Source organism: Capra hircus, chromosome 21 (assembly GCF_001704415.2).
Source record: "Capra hircus breed San Clemente chromosome 21, ASM170441v1, whole genome shotgun sequence".
Lineage (NCBI taxonomy): Eukaryota > Metazoa > Chordata > Mammalia > Artiodactyla > Bovidae > Capra > Capra hircus.
The window spans coordinates 9652398-9661270 of record NC_030828.1 but is presented as its reverse complement, the minus strand read 5'-3'; the positions used below and the strand labels follow the sequence as shown (position 1 = coordinate 9661270).

The following is an 8873-nucleotide window of genomic DNA, read 5'->3' as shown; positions in this document are numbered from 1 at the left end:
GATTTCCTCCTGAGTGTCAGGCCGTGTCCCAGATTCAAAGTGGAAAAAGACATGTCATCTCCCTCATGTTACTATCAGTTTACTGAGGAGATCAATGCGTGTGTCACACCATTCTGTGTAGTGTTGTGACTTAGGTTCTTCAAATGTGACATAAATCTACAGAGCAGAAAAACTCCTAAGCCTCTGGTGTGGGTCATAACAATAACCTAAAGGGATGAAGTTCAGGCTCAGTTATGCGTCCCCCTTCTCTCCCTAGCATGCTCTCTTCTGCCTCGTGTAGCTAGCAAGGTACAAGACACTCAGCTGATTCCTGCCTCGTCTTCCTCATCACCCCATGAGACCCAGGGGGCCATCAGTGTTAGCTGCTTCTTCCAGCAACTGGCACGGACTCGGTGATGCGCTCCAGCTGGGCTGCTCTGGACTCGTCTACAGCCTGCACTCCCGCTTCCTCTGCAGAGTTGTCCCTGAAGTAGAGAAGAGGCTTTCAAATAAGACAGTTGGATGAACAGGCATCAGAATCAGACAAAATTTAGGTTCAAGTTCCAACTGTGATTCATAAGCTGTGTCATTTGGCCAAATTCCCTAAGGCCTTGGAGCCCCAGATTCCTTGTCTGTAAATGGGGATGTTATTAATCTCATCAGATTGTTGTGTTATCATGATATCATGCATGATTTCATATTAGCATGATGACTGGCACAGAGGAAGCATTTAATACAAAGTTTATGATTCTTATTTTTACAAAAACTTAAAACGGTCTCAGTTCAGTTCAGTTGCTCAGTCGTGTCCAGCTCTTTGCGACCCCATGAATCGCAGCACGCCAGGCATCCCTGTCCATCACCAACTCCCGGAGTTCACTCAGACTCACGTCCATTGAGTCAGCCATCTCATCCTCTGTCGTCCCCTTACCCTCCTGCTGCCAATCCCTCCCAACATCAGAGTCTTTTCCAATGAGTCAACTCTTCGCATGAGGTGGCCAAAGTACTGGAGTTTCAGCTTTAGCATCATTCCTTCCAAAGAAATCCCAGGACTGATCTCCTTCAGAATGGACTACTTGGATCTCCTTGCAGTCCAAGGGACTCTCAAGAGTCTTCTCCAACACCACAGTTCAAAAGCAGCAATTCCTTGGCACTCAGCTTTCTTCACAGCCCAACTCTCACATCCATACATGACTACTGGAAAAACCATAGCCTTGACTAGACAGACCTTTTTTGGCAAAGTAATGTCTCTGCTTTTCAATATGCTATCTAGGTTGGTCATAACTTTCCTTCCAAGGAGCAAGTGTCTTTTAATTTCATGGCTGCATCACCATCTGCAGTGATTTTGGAGCCCCCCAAAATAAAGTCTGACACTGTTTCCACTGTTTCCCCATCTATTTCCCATGAAGTGATGGGACCTGATGCCATGATCTTCATTTTCTGAATGTTGAGCTTTAAGCCAACTTTTTCACTCTCCTCTTTCACTTTCATCAAGAGGCTTTTTAGTTCCTCTTCATTTTCTGCCATAAGGGTGCTGTCATCTGCATATCTGAGATTATTGATATTTCTCCCGGCAATCTTGATTCCAGCTTGTGCTTCTTCCAGTCCAGCGTTTCTCATGATGTACTCTGCATAGAAGTTAAATAAGCAGGATGACAATATACAGCCTTGACGTACTCCTTTTCCTATTTGGAACCAGTCTGTTGTTCCATGTCCAGTTCTAACTGTTGCTTCCTGACCAGCATATAGGTTTCTGAAGAGGCAGGTCAGGTGGTCTGGTATTCCAATCTCTTTCAGAATTTTCCACAGTTTATTGTGATCCACACAGTCAAAGGCTTTGGCACAGGCAATAAAGCAGAAATAGATATTTTTAGGAACTGTCTTGCTTTTTCCATGATCCAGCGGATGTTGGCAATTTGATCTCTGGTTCCTCTGCCTTTTCTAAAACTAGCTTGAACATCTGGAAGTTCACGGTTCACATATTGCTAAAGCCTGGGTTGGAGAATTTTGAGCATTACTTTGCTAGTGTGTGAGATGAATGCAATTGTCTGGTAGTTTGAGCATTCTTTGGCATTGCCCTTCTTTGGGACTGGAATGAAAACTGACCTTTTCCAGTCCTGTGGCCACTGCTGAGTTTTCCAAATGTGCTGGCATATTGAGTGCAGCACTTTCACAGCATCATCTTTCAAGATTTGAAACAGCTCAACTGGAATTCCATCACCTCCACTAGCTTTGTTCGTAGTGATACTTTCTAAGGCCCACTTGACTTCACATTCCAGGATGTCTGGCTCTAGATGAGTGATCACACCATCATGATTATCTGGGTCGTGAAGATCTTTTTTGTACAGTTCTTCCATGTATTCTTGCCACCTCTTCTTAATATCTTCTGCTTCTGTTAGGTCCAGACCATTTCTGTCCTTTATCGAGCCCATCTTTGCATGAAATGTTCCCTTGGTATCTCTAGTTTTCTTGAAGAGATCTTTAGTCTTTCCCATTCTTTTGTTTTCCTCTATGTCTTTGCATTGATCGCTGAGGAAGGCTTTCTTATCTCTTCTTGCTTTTCTTTGGAACTCTGCATTCAGATACTTAAATCTTTCCTTTTCTCCTTTGCTTTTCGCTTCTCTTCTTTTCACAGCTATTTGTAAGGCCTCATCAGACAGCCATTTTGCTTTTTTGCATTTCTTTTCCATGGGGATGGTCTTGATCCCTGTTTCCTGTACAATGTCATGAACCTCCATCCATAGTTCATCAAGCTCTCTATCAGATCTAGTCCCTTAATTCTATTCCTCACTTCTGCTGTATAATCATAAGGGATTTGATTTAGGTCATACCTGAATGGTCTAGTGGTTTTCCTTACTTTTTTTCAATTTAAGTCTGAATTTGGCAATAAGGAGTTCATGATCTGAGCCACAGTGAGCTCCTGGTCTTGTTTTTATTGACTATATAGAGCTTCTCCATCTTTGGCTGCAAAGAATATAATCAATCTGATTTCGGTGTTGACCATCTGGTGATGTCCATGTGTAGAGTCTTCTCTTGTGTTGTTCGAAGAGGGTGTCTACTATGACCAGTGCATTTTCTTGGCAAAACTCTATTAGTTTTGCCCTGCTTCATTCCACATTCCAAGGCCAAATTTGCCTGTTACTCCAGGTGTTTCTTGACTTCCTACTTTTGCATTCCAGTCCCCTATCATGAAAAGGACATCTTTTCTGGGTGTTAGTTCTAAAAGGTCTTGTAGGTCTTTATAGAACCGTTCAACTTCAGGTTCTTCAGTTACTGGTTGGAGCATAGGCTTGGATTACTATGATATTGAATGGTTTGCCTTGGAAATGAACAGAGATCATTCTGTCATTTTTGAGATTGCATCCAAGTACTGCATTTCAGACTCTTTTGTTGACCATGATGGCTACTCCACTTCTTCTAAGGGATTCCTGCCCGCAGTAGTAGATATAATGGTCATCTGAGTTAAATTCTCCCATTCTAGTCCATTTTAGTTCGCTGATTCCTAGAATGTTGATGTTCACTCTTGCCATCTCCTGTTTGACCACTTCCAATTTGCCTTGATTCATGGACCTGACATTCCAGGTTCCTATGCAATATTGCTCTTTACAGCATCGGACCTTGCTTCTATCACCAGTCACATCCATAACTGGGTATTGTTTTTGCTTTGGCTCCATCCCTTCATTCTTTCTGGAGTTACTTCTCCACTGATCTCCAGTAGCATATTGGGCACCTACTGACCTAGGGAGTTCTTCTTTCAGTGTCCTATCAAAAATGATAGGCAAAAGCCTTTTCATACTGTTCATGGGGTTTTCAAGGTAAGAATACTGAAGTGGTTTGCCATTCCCTTCTCCAGTGGACCACATTCTGTCCGACCTCTCCACCATGACCCGCCCGTCTTGGGTGGCCCCACAGGGCATGGCTTAGTTTCATTGAGTTAGAGGAGGCTGTGGTCCTAGTGTGATTAGATTGCATTCTCTGACCCCACCCTGCAGTTGATCCCTTTGTTATTGAAGAAGGTCTGGAAGACAGGAAAGCAGAAAGGAGAAGAGGAGGCAGGAGGAGAAAGACGGCATTATCCTCCCAATTCTGGGTCCCAGGACTGTCCCGAGGCTCAACTCTCCTGCCCTTGGGCTCCACTTGCTTCTAATAAACCTCCTTTTTAATTTCCACCTTATACTCCAGTATGTTTCTTATAACTTGCCACCACGATAGTTGTTCCTAATCTAGTGCCAGGGCCAATGAAACTACCGACTGGGCCAGAGGAGGCGGGGTGGTCTCCAGGGAGCCATAACATGACTGGACATCTGGCCTTCTCCTGGCCTGGGCCCAGCTCAGGGCTTGACTCCATCCCTCCATCCACAGGAAGAAGAGCTGGCTGTGAGGGCACACAGAGCGCAGCCAAGAGGAGCTACCACCCGTTCGAGGTCAGGGGCAGAAGCCGGGAGGACCCCATGCCTGAGAGGCAGCGGCCAAGAGGAATTACCCTGTGTCCGAGGTCAGGGGCAGCAGTCAAGAGTGCCAGGCTGCGACGGCGGAGGAGCAGCTGAGAGGAGCTACCCCACTTCCGAGGTCAGGGTCAGTGAACGGGAGGAGCTATCCCCTTCCCGAGGCCAGGGGCGGAGGCCAGGAGGAGCTACCCTACGTCCAAGGAGTGGTGGCTGCATGGGCGCAGGAGGGCCTAGAGGAGCTATTCCACGTTCAAGATCAGGAGGGGCGGCGGTGAGGAATTAACACTGACCTTTTCCAGTCCTGTGGCCACTGCTGAGTTTTCCAAATTTGCTGGCATATTGAGGTAAGGAGCAGCGGCTGTGCTTTCCTGGAGCAGCCATGAAGAGATACCCCACGTCCAAGGTAAGGGAAACCCAAGTAAGACGGTAGGTGTTGCGAGAGGGCATCAGAGGGCAGACACACTGAAAAAGGTCTAGGTGGTATTGAAATAGATATATGTGTGTGTAGCTCAGTCTGCAGTGTCTGACTCTTTGGGACCTCATGGACTGTAGCCCTCCAGGTTCCTCTCTGTATAGGATTTTCCAGGCAAGAATATTGGAGTGGGTTGCCAGTTCCTTCTCCAAGGGATCTTCCCAACCCAGGGATCGAACTCATACCTCCTGTGTCTCCTGCATTAGTAGGTGGGTTCTTAACCACCTGGGAAGTATCAAAATAGGTAACCAGTAGCAACTGTATGCTGACTTTCCTCCACACGTCATGCATGGAAGTTTGCAGAAGAAAGGTGGGTCACCTGCTAAACTGGAAAAATTCAAAAGATGTAGTTATGAGTAAGAAGTTTTGGCTATGGCAGGGACCACCGAATCACCTTAATTTCTTTCTTTTTTTTTTTTCCCCCCATGAACCAAGGATCAAACACTTTATTCTAGTTCCTGCTGAGTGGGAACAAACAAATTTATTCCAGTTCCCACAAGGCAGGTTGGTTGATCTGAATAGAGGAAACACTCCCCACGTTCTTGACCTGGACATTCATGTTCCAGGAGAGTGAAGAGGGGGAAAAGGAAGAAAATTTAACTAAAATGATGGTTTTTAATGGGAACCAGAGGAATGGTTACAGTTACATAGTTGGACACAAAAAACCCCTGGGTGATCAGGAGGCGGAAGTTTACAAAATAATGAGGGTCGTAACACTGGTACAGGAAGAAAGCTGCTCCAAGGCCTCAGGAGCCAGGGTAGTACGGCCTCTCCCTGCGATCCTGTCTGTGCTCACCCCTGGAGTCCATCTTGCCAGGGCTGAAACCACCTCTGTCCCCACCACCCCGGCCCCCTCTGAAGCCCCCACAGTCGCCCCCTCGGCCTCAGTAGCCACCCCGATCATAGCCTCCTCTGCCACCACGACGATCATCTCCATAGTTACCCCCCATATGAGAGCCTCCTGGACCCCCTCCTGGGCCATCTAGTTTAGGGGCCTTACACTGGTTACATTCATTCCTCCAAGAGAAGTTCACGTTCTCACAGGTAGGATTAGGACACTTCCAGTCCCCTGCTCGCTGCTGTCCTCCGCCGCCGCCGCCGCCACTGGGGAATCCTCCTCGGCCACCACTGCCGCTGCCGCCACCTCCATAGCCTCCACGGCCCAGAGGTCCTCCTTGCCCTCGGCCTCCACAACCATTGCCACCACCCCGACTGAAGTCTGCTCACCGAGTAGCGAATGAGACCTTGATAGGATTCCCAGAGAACTCTTTACCATCAAACCAGTCAATAGCTGCTTTGGCGGAAGGTGAGTCATCAAATGATACCGTGGCCTCTCCCTTCAGCTTGCCTGTTTCCTTGTCTGTGTACAGATTATCATGGGCTGTCCTGTTTTCTTATTTGTGTTAATGATACCAATCTGCTTGAAGTAATCAGCTACAGACTCAATTGTAACATGCTCGCCCAGCCTTTGCACGAAGACGGTGTTGTTGTCTGAATTATCCTGTTCAGAGGCATGACATGATCCTTGGTCCCGAGGGCCACCAAATTTATTGAAGCCACCACGGTCACTTCTGCCCATGCCGCCGCTGCCTCCACGGCCACCTCCACGACCTCTGGGTTCATAGCCACCGCTGCTGCGGTTGTAACCAGCACCACCACCCCGGCCACGGCCCCCATGGTCCTGCTGGCCTCCCCCATAGCCACCACCCTGGTCCTGGTTGCCATAACCACCGCCGCCGCCACCACTGCTCATGGAGGGCTGATCTTGGCCGTAGCTCCCTCCGCCACCCCCTCCGCCGCCGCTGCCACTGCTGCACTGGTTCTGCTGCCCGTAGCCCTGAGGCGGGTTATAGCTCTGCTGCTGCCCATAGCCTTGCTGCTGCCCACCATAGCCAGACTGCTGGCCACAGCCTCCACCCTGGGACTGCCCATAGCCACTGCTTTGAGAACTGCTACCATAACTTCCTGAGGTGCTGCTAGGAGCTGGCTGCTGGCCATAGCCAGGGTACGAAGACTGTTGCCTCTAAGACGACTGAGAACTCTGGCTACTGCCATAGCCACCAGCTGAGCCATATCCCTGGGGAGCTGACTGTGTGCCATAGCTGTTCTGGGTCTGTCCGTACGAACTATGGTAGCTGCTCTGGCCATAGCCCAAAGTGTCTGCAGACTGGCCGTAGCCACCATAACTCTGCTGCCCATAAGGCTGATTGCTCTGCTGGGAGTAGCCCTGCTCAGGCTGAGTTGGGTAGGCCCCATAGCTTTGGGTTGCTTGTTGGGTATAGATGTTTGAGGCCATGTCCGCGCACACGCCACAGGCCGACAAGCAACAAGGTTCTAACACTACAGAGCACCGACGCCTCGAGGACTCCTTAATTTCTAAAATGAGAAACCTAAAACAGAATTGGTTGAAGACAAAATGTATTGGCTGGGAGAAAATGGAATCTTCATACAGAATTCAACTGGCCAACTTGGGGGTCACAGTGGGGGTCCAGTGGACACAGATCTATTAGGTAACCAAAGGTCAGATGTTCCAAATCCCAAACTGACACACTAGTCTTGTAATAACAGCGTGCCTTTGGGTACCCCAGAGTAGAATACTGGAAGTCAAAACTGCCAGAAATGTTCTATTACTGCATCTACATAGATATTTATTGGGCATATTTATTACCGTTTATGTTATGGAGCTTCTCTGAGGCATCTTATAGTTCTAACTTGGATAAAAGTGCAAAGTGACTTCTCATCTAATTTTATTCCAGTATCATTCTACCTAATAGGTAACTCAGTAATTCTGTTCTTAAGCGTCACATAGACACACAATACTTGGAAGAGGCCCTATCTATAGTTCACTGGATTTTTAAGTTAAAAACAAACCTAAACATGAAAGATGAATCCATAGATTCTTATTCTCAAAAACCATTAAGGATTATTACCATAATGTTCCATTTCTGGAATATAGATATCTTTCTTAAATAAAGTGGGCTATATATTTAGTCCCTACAGTTTATTTTAGAATAGTATTGTTATAATCTTCTTATTCTTTCCCAGAAAGTTCCTATTAGAAAACAGCTATCAGACCAACTGAAGATAAAAATAGACACGATGAACTTCTGAACCTCAAATACTGTAGACTTCAGGCTAAAAGAAAAGTTTGATTAAAGTAGGTTTCCAAAATAGGAAATTTGCCAGGTGCTTGAATTTTCTAGAATAAGAAGGAAATTGTGGAAGTGCTACAGAAATACCAAGCATGAAATAAAGTATTTAGTAGTCTTAAGCATGAAAATAACTCATTTTCCCCTTTGACTCTGGCAAATAAATATAATCGGAGCTGACATTTATTGAGCATGAGGGAGTGTGCTAAAGGCTTTTAGGTATATTATCTCACTTAGCGCTGACAAAGCTCTAGGAAGTTGGTACTATGATGACTCCCACTTGGTAAGTGAGGAAATGGACTCAGCGAATGTCTAGATCTGGCCATGGTTGCCTATCGGGTCAGCAGCAGAGTACAGACTTGACTCTGGTCTTCCTCACCCCGAATCACCAGGATTGTTAGCAGGTGGGGCTGGAGGAGAGACCGCTCCTTTTATGCTTCTTGACTTTCTATGAGATCCTACTTCTGTCCTTCTTTACTAGTACAACTGACATTCCGGAGGGGATGGGGGAAAGGATTCTCTGCTGAAAATCTACAGGTTGCCTTCAGAAACACTCTTGGATAAAACCACGGGTTTGTCCAGTTTGATCAACTCCATTTCCAAGCCACCTCGTGCCTCATTGGAGCCTTGATCGCAACTAAAGCTACCAAGAAGGGTCCAAGTACCACCTCTCTTTGGGGTCATAGCATTTTATTTGAAGGAGGGAGCCTGAAAGGCAGAAAACTTTAGTAACATTGGCAAATTAAATACTTGAATGTAGAACACTTTCCTTCCTTTTAAAATCAATGGGCTTCACTTCTGGAAAACATTTTAACAAAATTAATCAGA

At 46.6% G+C, this 8873-nt stretch overlaps 1 pseudogene across 1 annotated transcript; it reads right to left on the bottom strand.

Annotated features, from left to right (window-relative positions):
• Positions 5643 to 7196, bottom strand: LOC102171923 (annotated as a pseudogene). Its single transcript, XR_001297012.2, has one exon. The product of XR_001297012.2 is annotated as an RNA-binding protein FUS pseudogene (transcript).